We start from the raw sequence: 11,724 nt of genomic DNA on the forward strand, positions 1-11,724 counted from the left end.
ATCTGTCAATTAAAATAGTGTGAGTAGCTGGAAATGTTGCAGGCTGCTTTGGAGAAGAATGTTTGTCTACTGCTTAATGCAAAGCCTTGTGGAGGGATGCCAAAAATGCATTAAAAGTTTCATGGTGATTGCCCTGGGGGAAAAAGGACTAAAAACTGCTGAACCCTAGTTTTAGGTAGTAGTACAAAGACAATGCTTTTAAGTTGGGTAGGTGTCTGAAGTTCTTGCTACCATGACTAATATCCAAGTCATCCAGATAAAAGGAGATGTGGGTAACAAAGGACTCCTGTTCCAAAACTGGTCACAGGTAGCATTATGATCCTCTGGGAATTTTATGACATTCAATGGTAAAAATGGAAAGAAACGAGAAAGAGAACAGGTAAGTGATTTGATAATAAATATCAAGAAACACTGCTAAGGCTGTGGGGACTTGAATCAATGAAAGAATTAGCGTGTAAATGGAGGAAAGCAGACAGAGAGGGACAGAGAGACTGGGAAAGAGTAAGGGAAAGAGAAATGATTCTGGAAGGAAGCAGAGGTGATGACATTGCTGAAGAGTGACTTAATAGAATGAAACTGTCCATCATGTTGAACACTAATCTAAGTAGAAAGACAGATTATTAAATACTTGCAGGAGAATTGTTTTCATGTCCAGCCAGAGTGAAACACAGAGAGGGATAAGAAGAACATGATCTGCATTTTTAAAAGCAAGGAGACTTTCTTGAGTATTTGCTGGGAAAGAGATTGGAGTTGGAGTAGCAGGTAATGTATTGGAGAAAGGAAATTTATAAATAAGGTGGTAGGGAGTAGACTTTCAAGGCCTCATTAATAGGCTGGTAAAACAGTGTGAAGAAAGCAGCTATTTTAAAGGATGTGTGTACCAGGAAAGATCTAAGTGAAAAAAGCTTGGAAAGGGAAAAAGGGAGAAAACACCAGAGGAAGAAACACATGAAAGTTAATGTTTGAGGCATAAGACGTGTCCTAATAGCAATGAAGAGAGAAGAAAGGATTGCCATCAGGACTAGGAATCGGAGAGGGTGTGGAGAACAATGAACTTGCATATACCAGTGTTTGTTTCCTGGAGTCAGATAATTGCCAGAGCATTTGTGGTTTATGTCTTAGAACAAATGTCTGGGAAGTGTCCAGACTTAGTCTTACTGAGTTTACAAACCAACTGAGATTAACTGGTTATTAACAAACGCAAGGTAAGAACCTCTTCCACTGTACTTGCCAAGTGAGACTCTTCCAAAGGTGGGTGTAGGTTAGCCCAACCTTTTTAAAGTAATTTATTCTCCAACTCTTAAAGTTGTTCAGACAAGATAAAATGTGCCATTGAATGATACATCCTAGGTCAATCACAAGACATGTTGCTCCGTGCAAAGGTTAGTGGGTAAGATACTGTGCTTTTTGTGGAAGGGAGTCTGAAAAGTGTATCTTAACGGTCTCTTTTAGTTTTACACTTCATTAGCACAAAGTATTACATCTCATCTTCTTCATATGGAGACTTCATTCTTTATAGAATGGTGTGTTCTCTATGTTCACAGTACATAGTGTTTTCTTACAAGCAAGATTTCTTACTGCATCCCTTTCTCTTAGTGTGAATTCTTAATGAAAAGATATTACATTAAGCAGGTCAGTGATTAATCTCTAGGTGGTACAAGTGATGGCACCTCAGTGAAATGTTTTAAGGGAACTGACTACCAAACAGAGAGGATAAGCCACCTTCAGACCCACCTTATTCATTCCTTTAATGCACAGCAAATCTATACCATAAGGAGTGGCAATAAAGGGACAGCTAAGCAAAAGTGGAAGCCAGTTACATGTAAAATGCATGGGTTTCTATGAAGCAGCAATCCCCACTATGGGATGCCAACACTTCCAAGACTGGGATTCAGTCACAGCCTTGCAGATGACATCTATATAGGTCGTCATGGCTAATTATATATCTGAGAAGCTATTTTCTTTCCTGAAAAGGTGCAAAGAAGCTGCGAATAGCTGAATACATTGCTGAGTTGAAGCTGCAGGAGATAACAAGATTTAATTACACTACATGTAAGTTATTGCAACCTTGTTAACAGCCTACAGGAAAGGTAAGAAAAATGAGTTCTATTCCTAGTTTTGCTACAGCATTTCCTTCATTATGAGCAATTGTTGAATTTACTCTGGCTGACTAGTACTGTACTTAAGGTACTTTGCACAAAGTGAGGCACTCCTATATGGGTTAAATGTTTGTTCTTTCTTCTCCTGTATGCCTCATTGTATATCTGTAAGATGTGGTTTATGTCCTTAATGTAAGATACTAAACGAGCACAAAGATTAGTAATACAATAAAAAATGAGTATGCTAATGAGTACGCAAAAGTCAATCCTGCTCTGAAAATAAACATATTTGTTAATCTATAGCTAATTGAAGATATAAAAATGTATTTTCAGTATAAAACTGGGCAAAGCAGCATCTGTGCCAGATACAATATACACCAGGACAGTGTAGGAAGATGAGCTTTACACAAATATAATTTCATCAAAGAAGCAGCACTACTGGAAAAATCAACACTGCAGACAAGAGCCCAGAAATACAGTTGACCTTTATGAACTGATATTTTTTGCCTTGGGTTCATTTTGTTTCAGCTCTGAAATAAAACTTTTTCAGCAGCTTAAGTTTTACAATTAGAAAGTGCTGACAATCATGTCACTCTTCTTAGTTGTTACCATTTTAATTTTCATTTATCTACCATGAAAGGTTATTTTGTGTTTTTGTGGAAAGAATACTGAGAGATACTTCTACCCACCTGCTCTCATGACATTCTCATGTTCTCCCTAAAAGGGGATATTTCAACTTGCTAGCTAGCTCTCTCTATGTGTGCAGTACAAGAGCCAAATGAGTCAGAGAGGCTGAAAGCGAGCTCCTTGTTTTTGAAGTTGGTAGGAGTGGTTTCAAGCACCAGCTAAAGGCTTGGGTTATGTAATAACTACTGGCATACATCATCACAGGTATTTCACATCTTTCATTTCCTTCAGTTCTGTAAGTATCAGAGATTTCAGAGTATACAAAGTGATGTGAGCTCCATTATGCTGACAAAAGTCCAAATTGCAAACCTCATTCTTTCTCTCTGAATGCCCACCCCCATCTTCCCCACATTATGTAAGGATTTTTGTTTTCAAGACACAAAATAAAAGAGTGCTTAAAAAAGTTAGATACTATAACAATGACAAAATCCTACTTGTGAATCTACTCCTTTAAAGTTTGCTCTCTCTTTTTTCTATTTAGCATATATGTATCTCCAGTGTTGGTTAATGTCTGCCTGTATGATTACCCTTCTTGAAGAAAGTGTGGAAGTGTTAGTTGCCTGGTGAAAGTGGATGGCAAGGGAACTCAGGGTAGAATCCTGTTATCTTTTTTTTGTATTACATCCCAACTTTTCTGTATTAATCCTGTGCTAAAGCTAGAGGAGAATCTTTTATTTAGTTGGCCTGACTTCCTCATCCTAAAAGGCACTTTGATTTGCATGGAAGGAATTGCATTGGAAAGATTACACAGAAAGGGGCTTATATGAGGGAAAGCTGATTGAGAAAGCTTCTTTTAAAAAGCCTGGTCCTTTTAGTTTTGTATTATACATTAAATTATTTCCTTACCCTTTTCTGTTATACTTCTGTGCCTTTGGTATGAAAAAAAAGTAGCATTTTAATATGCCATAAAATCTCAAACACATCTTCTCCAAGAATCTGCAGCTTTAAAGCTAAGGATAGATCCAGGGAGGAGTTAGATGTCTCTTGTCCTGTTGAGAGCTGGGGAAATGTTAGCAAACCTGACCTCATTCCTGCTGCCCTCCTGGGTGTTAGCAAAGGACAGCAAGGGGTGGAGCGCACAGAGTAGTTGCTCTCAGCCGTATTGTTGTTGCTTTAGAAGGGAGGTCTTGATGAGGGAGTCCCCGAGGGGAAACAACATGTATTAGTAGAAGTAGATAGACCCAATTTTTATAAAAAGCAATGATAGACACTAATGGTGAAATGAGATAAATCACCCTCAGATGGAAGCATTAAAGGTCATTTGTGATTTGGCACTCAGAGAAGCTTTGGAAAGGCAATCCTATCCTCTTCATTAATCATTAAAAATCCTGTGTTAGACACCTTCTTTGTCTGCAAAAATTGGAAGATGCAGAAATTTTTCTGTTTTCCCCCCTCGTTGTATTTAATGTTGTATTTTTCATGCATAAGGCCCAGAGGCATTCTTTCTCCAAAGTTTCTCATTTCTGATGCTGTTGTAGAATGATATTCCCACCCCCTCCAACCTTTCATTGTATAAATGGCAAAGAGAAAAGAAGAGAAAAGGTGAGAAAAGGAAAAGGAAGCATTTTGTGTCACAGGTTTGCATACCACTGAATCTCAGATCTTGTCCTGAGTCTTGACAAGACTTGCTGCTAATGCTTCTTGCTTCTTGCCACAGAAGACATTTTTGCTGCTTCAGGGGGTCAGTGGCCTACCTCCAAATTCATACACCTGGTGAAGGACTCTCTTGCAGTCTGTTCCTAGCTGGACAAAGTATATTTTACTTCACGAGTAATATACGTAACATATATATTTACACACTGATATGTTTTCTGCCCCCCCTGGGAAAATGTGATACTCATATTTGTCCCACTAACCTGAATTTCTGCTTAATACTGGATACAATTCAATGGCACAGTAAAAAACCCAGTTTATTCAAATGAAATTTAAAGAAAATAAATTAGCTACTGGATGTGAAAAATGAAGAGGATATGAATTTCATAATTACCTGAGACTTAAGGTGAGCTTTAGGTCTTCTCTGTTAAGTTCATTTGGCAGAGAGAAAAAGGTAATTGTCACAACTTGTGAGAATAGGGGCCAATTTCTTTCCAAAATTGAACTTCTGTCTAGAGCTCTGTGCTTCCTTGGGGAACCCTTTTTTCAGTGGTGATAAATATACTCCCAAAGATTTCCTAAGACTTCTAACTTTGATAAGCAGGTCAATCAAGATACTCAGTTATAACACGTCTTCTAATGAATTAGAGCATTTTTTCACATACTGTTGGGAGGTGTCTCTTCCTATAAACTGGTTGGAGAGAATAAGCATTTCTGAATTGTCACAACAATTTCATCTAAGTCTGTAAGCTGTTATAGCCTACAATTTGAGAACAACTTAATTATGTGAACATTGCAAAGGTAATAAGGAAGACTGCTTATTGTTAGCTCACAGCAGAGATTATACATGATAGGTAATGAGAGAAAGCTGGCAGACAGTAGTAAGCTTGGTCTCGGCAGTTCCCCAGTCTGAATCTGCTGGATTTGGAGAAGCGTGGGCATGTAACTGTTTTTTCATGGCCCTGCGCATGCTTATAGATGGAAACCATTCTGGGAGGTGCGAAATGGTGCCATGAAGTCAATGGACATACAATATGCTTTGTGCCTCTTTGGGGCAAGACCCAAAGGACATAAGCCCTTAAACTAATATTTTCATAGAGGGATGTTTGACTTAGCCACTACATCCATATATGCAGTCTCAAAGAAGTGACACAGTGTTAAACTATGAATCAGCAGAAGCACCCACAGAGAACAATGGAATTGTACATGCTTTCAGCAGAACCACATTTGGATCATCATGTGTCCTTCTGGCTTATTTCTCTTGTTTCTTATGCAGGGCCTTCCACTACTGTGAGAAAAAATGACTCAACATTCCTACCCTCTTCCAAGTGGGCAGGATTAGTGTTTAACACCCCACCTCCCCACCCCAACAATAGGTGAATAAGGGTATCACTGGGAAGCTGAAGGGATGCTGATCCCAGGCTACATGTTGGCATCTGATTTAGTCCATTATCCACATCTATGCCATTCAGGATCATGAAGAGACCAATTTTTTCTCATGTAAAAAGTGATTGATGCAGGACATGTGTCGTAAAGCTCAGTAGTGAGCCTTTTATTTTCATTTCTCTGCCCAGCTGCTGGTTCTGTACTCCAGGGGGGACTGCCAGTACACAGCCATTTGAATGCATATTTCATAGCTGTATTTTCAGTGGTTGTGTCTCAAAGTGGCCCTTTCTGACTCTGGTGTTGACAAATACCCCCTGAGCTTTGCACTCCTGGAGTGTGACATCATTGCCAGCCCCTTCATAAAGTAACAGATGTGCTCCAGTGCCTGCTGGCCTCTTGTGCAATTTCTGTATCAGTAGATGGCTCTGTTTCAGCAGTGGGTGTGAGAATTAGGTCTGACTGCCCTTATTTCATTCTGTCATTGCCTATTGCACTTTGGAAGGTATACAGGGCATGAGACTATGTGGGTAGCATGCCACTACACCTCCAGTTTCCATTTTTGTACTGTCTAATGTCACCTCTTCATCATTTTTTTTGGAGAAAAGTATGTGCAATGAAAGAAGACTTTCCGTTTGCAATGTGATATTCTTGTTCAGAATCCATCTGAGCACTGTGCCTGTCACGCTGGCTTACATGCTAAATGGAAGAGAATACACTCTTTTCATATCTTCACACTGTCTTTCCATTTTCCCTTTTTTCTGATGTTTTGATGATTCTCAGATTAGGACATGTTGTAAGTCAGCACTGAAATCCACTGTGCCATGGGGACCACCGTTCAAGAAGGGTAGTTTTAGGCTCTGGCACTGACTTAGCAGAAGAAGGTGGATACAGCTGCTGTCCACAGAAACAGTAAGCATCTTGAGAAACAGCACACAAAACCAAGCAAGAAGGCAATACAACATATTATTCCTGCAAACGCCTGAACTTGGCAGAATGGAGGTCGTGAAAGTAAGCAGCATGCTGAAATAGCACCCATTGCTCATTCAACCATAATGATGAAAACCAGTCCATTTTGCTTCCTTCCTCCCTCCCTTTCTCTCCCTTTGCAGTGTGACTTTTTCTGTACCTTCCTCTTTGTGACCTCTTTGCAAATTGGTCTTTGCCAAATGAAAATGGTTACACTCAGGAATAACGTTGCAGGTTGTAATAGCATCCTATGCAGAAGTAAGCCACTATTTTTGAAAATCTGTATTCTGTACAAGGCTGGGTAGTATGTCAAAGCTCTTTGCCTCCTCGAATGTAGAACGCTGCTTCTATGTTATCTCCACAATGGCAAAGCAACGATGTGTTGCCACTGCGTATCAAATTCCCTATATTTCTTTCATAGTGATCTTTTGATATTTTTTGTAAAAATGCTTCTACTTCCTGTTTATGTCAAACAAAAGTGTCCAGAACTGTAAAATGACTGTAGATGTGTTCTGTTGTTAGGGAGGAGTATGTTTTTGTCTTCCACTCTGCTTCTAGGTTTTAAGTTCCTTTCAGTGCTCCCTTACTGAGTTGCATTATCTCTGAATTTCATAGATGTATCATTAAGGCTTACTTGTTTAGATTGCTTTCTGGTCAGACAGAACCTCCAACAGAAACCATCAGCTATATTGTTCAAATCTTCTTTGCTCAGAAAGCTCATCCTCGTAGCTAACTGTATCAAAGAATTAATTAGCCTGAACTGTGTCACATTTTGCAAAATACACCAGAAAATGGAAATACCGTCCAAATTGAGCTTTTGTAAATACAGTTTATATGACCTATGTCTCTGGGATTCTTTCCCCACCAAGTCACTGAGTTTGTCAGCCATTCTTCCTAATTTTTGTGCTGTTCACAGTGTTATTTGCACTGGCGGGAGTTTTCAACCACTTCCGAAAATTCCAAATGGGATTATGGTCCTTCTGTTCTTTATTTGATGCTTATCAGGGCTGGCTCAAGACCCACGTGAAGCAGGTTATTGGGCTGGGGAACCAGTGTAGCCCCATTGCCTCCTTTTCCTATGCTAGCGCTCTGTAAAGCCAGATTTCTTGGTGCTGATGCCACTGTGGCATGACTGTGATCTGTGGCATAGCAGGTATGAATGCCTGTGAGGAATGCAGTCTCCCCAGGGAGCCTAAATTACCCTTCCTGATCATCTAACTACTTGGCAGGAACAGAAAGTGTGCTCCTTCAACAGTGCTCAGCCCCAGTAGTCTGTCCCGAGAGCCCTGTCTCTGATACCTCTCTTGCATGCCAAGCAGTGATTGCCCAGCCCTACCCCTTCACCATGAGACTGCAGAGCTCAGTGTCAGTCATGCTGCCTGACACCATGAGATTATGACCATGATACTCTGCAGTTCCATAAATGACTTGCTTTTTGACTGCAGGCAAGTCACAGCCATTCTCTGTGCCTCAGTTTCCCACACATAAAATGTGAAACGCAGACCTTTCCTTTTTGAGGGGGTGGTGAAGGCTGGTTAATATTTGATTAATGCTTTCAGAAACAGTGCTAATTATAACCTCCATTCACTTCTTCCCTCTTGTGACAGCACCATGGAGTGTAATCAGTAACAATCAATCACCTAGAACTGAATAAACAAACCTTAAAGGGTAAAATGTAACTATTTTGGATGCTAGAGGCTAAAAACATTATGAAGAGGTGGAAGTGAGCTAGTTTTGGTGGGGGGGTTTTGATGATGCTAGTAGAAAAACCATGTACTACATGAATGTAAATGGTAAATATAGCCCTAGGAAAAATAATTCAGGAAAAAAGTTCATAAATGTCTATCTCCAGTAGTCCTAAGAAGATGACAGTATGAGAATGATGATGTAGAAAGGAGCTGAAAGGGAGACTCTTAATCCCAGAATCAGGGCTGCTTCTGGAGGTGCAAACAGCATGCTGTTAGTCACGCTCTGATGCATATTTTTAACTTCAAGATGAATCTTGCCCCTGAGTGATGATTTATTTTTCACTTTGGTAAAAACCACATAAACACATGCAAATAAGTCTTAATTTAAGGTCCCACAAAAGGAATCTCAGTTCTTTTAAATCTCTCTTACTGTGTATGCACATGTACATGTGTGAATGTAAACACTGTCCCTGAAATGAATTCAGTGTAAATAGCATGCTTATAGGAAGTCAACAGACATTTGCTGTTGCTGAGGTGGGTGACAAGAAAATACTTCTGATTTGATTGAAAGAATGTGAAAACCATTTGTCAACTACTGAGTAAGGTGAGTGCTGGAGATACTTAACAATTTGCTTTGATGGTGGTGTGCATTTTCTAATTTATTGGATGCTTGCTTCTTTCATAAAGTAAATTATGTATCATTAATCTTGCTGGGAGGCTGGTGTCTTCAAGTTAATTTAGTGATTATTTTCTTAGATAATCTACCTGCTAGGAAAGTGTGATGTGATCAATATGGGGAAGTAATCTGGCTATCAATGATTTATGTATGTACATGTACAATATACACGTCACCACACTTGACCTCTCCTCTCATAGGCATTCGCATTTGTTTTTGGGAGTGAAATATTTTATTTCACATCTTTTGGCACTCGATGTTGATAGCAGCTAAGATTTATAAAGGCAAAGGGAGTATATTGATCTATTCCCACACTCATCTACCTAAACATTTCTAAAAAGTGGGAAATTAGCACTGATTCTTCCTTCAATAAGCTCCATGAAACCAAAGCCATGAATCAGTGTGCACTGCAAGATCAGGGCCGTAACCAGTGTTGGAAGGACTGATTGATTCTTGAGTCAAAAAAGGAATTAAGCATATGCTTAACATCGAGCACATTTTATGCCTATGGTAATCAGCTGCCACAAAATCCATATGCCTTTATAGCAGAGCTCTGGAGCCCTGAGAGGACAGTCCAGAGCCTGTCCTACTCACCTCACATCACATGAGGTTGCTGCAAGAAAGACTGAAATGGGTGGAAGGCAGCAGGCTGAGCAGGGAGAGCTGGTTCTCATTTACCTGCTAGACAACTGTGTCCATGCCTGCCCCTGCAGCACATGGGTGCCCTGGAACTTTGCTGGAGACTGCTAGGTGGGATGCTCCGGCGTGCCTAGCCAGTGAACTTGTTCTGAGCCACAGCCTTGAGGCCACTCCTGCAAACACTACAGGGCTGGATATTACAGTCTAAGGATGCAGCAAAGATGAGATTCAGTGCTTTCCTGAAGGTAGAGACTGTTGAATCAGACCTGGTTCAGCTGACCCTCAGTCAGCTTCAGGCATTAGTAATATTCTTTCCTTCCAGCTTGGTTGCATTTCTAACTTGATATTCCTGTTACAGTAATAAAAAAGGGAGACAGGATCTATATGAGTTTGGTGGAAACTGTAGCTCAGTGGGAAAGTGGTTTGGAGAAAGCATGGTTCTGCCTGTGCCTCCCCAGCTGCGAGGTTTTGAAAAAAGCTGAGCAAATAAATGTATCTCTGATAAAGTCCACTTTCACTGCCTTCTGTGAATTTGCTGGTTCCAATTGGAGCTGGAAATAAAATCAGTAATACTTTCCAGTGGCAGATATTTCTATCATGTTTTTAAACCAAAGGTATGTTTTGGTTGAAAGTCTGTTCTCAGGAGATGTGCTGCCTGATAAGACCGATAAATCAACTGCGTAATGCTACTGAAATTAAAAGACAAATACCTGCTCTCTGTTACCCTCATTTATACCATGTAAATGACAGTGGAGCATGCTCTGTTTTCGTATTCCACAGAAGAGCATAGTCCAAAAGTTTAGAGAACTAACTGAACTTTGGATTTTCCATCTGGAGTTCATTTCTGAACTTTTAAGGTTTACTTATCACCGAAGCTAATGTGTTCCAGAAGAAGCTGCCTCCCTTTGTGACCTTCTAATGCCTAACTATTCTGCTCTATTCCATTTTTTATTTCACACCTCTCACCTTTGTATTTGGATGCCATTGAGATGAACACCTTGAAAAGTGATTGAATTTAAACGACTCCAACTTTCTCCCTAACTTTACTTTTATTGAAACCTATTTTTTGCTCCAGCTAGCTGGCCTCTTGGAGATTGCTTTCTGACAGTAACCTGGGAACACTGCAGCCTATTATCCTACAGGATCAAAGGACATGTTTTTTTGTGGTAGAGTCTTTTCTAATCTTATATCAACCATAGTAGCAGAGAATCTGCACACACAGAGCTGAACCCATTGGGGCTTTATGATGTAAAGGGTTATTTCATTATTTTTTCACCTTAGAAGACGTAGCCTGAAAGATGGCTTGTGTTATTTCACAAGACATAACAGGCGATAAAAATGTGTACATCACTTTGAGATATCTAGACATCATAGAATCATAGAATCATTTAGGTTGGAAAGGACCTTTAAGATCATTGAGTCTAACCGTTAACCTAACACCGCCAAGTCCACCACTAAACCAAATCCCTAAGCACCACGTCTATACGTCTTTAAAATACCTCCAGGGATGGTGACTCCACCACTTCCCTGGACAGCCTGTTCCAATGCTTGGCAATCCTTTTGATGAAGAAATTTTTCCTAACATCCAATCTAAACCTCTCCTGGCACTTTCTTCTTGTCCTATTGCATGTTACTTGGGAGAAGAGACCAACACCCACCTCTCTGCAACCCCCTCTCAGGTAATTGTAGAGAGCGATGAGGTCTCCCCTCAGCCTCCTCTTCTCCAGACTGAACAACCCCAGTTCCCTCAGCCACTCCTCATAAGACTTGTGCTCCAGACCCCTCACCAGCTTCGTTGCCCTTCTCTGGACACGCTCCAGCACCTCAATGTCCTTCTTGTAGTGAGGGGCCCAAAACTGAACACAGGATTTGAGGTGCGACCTCACCAGTGCCCAGTACAGAGGGTTGATCACTTCCCTGCTCCTGCTGGCCACACTATTTCTGATACAGGCCAGGATGCCGTTGGCCTTCTTGGCCACCTGGGCACACT

The sequence above is a fragment of the Gavia stellata genome, chromosome 7 (genome assembly GCF_030936135.1).
Source record: "Gavia stellata isolate bGavSte3 chromosome 7, bGavSte3.hap2, whole genome shotgun sequence".
Taxonomy (NCBI): Eukaryota; Metazoa; Chordata; class Aves; order Gaviiformes; family Gaviidae; genus Gavia; species Gavia stellata.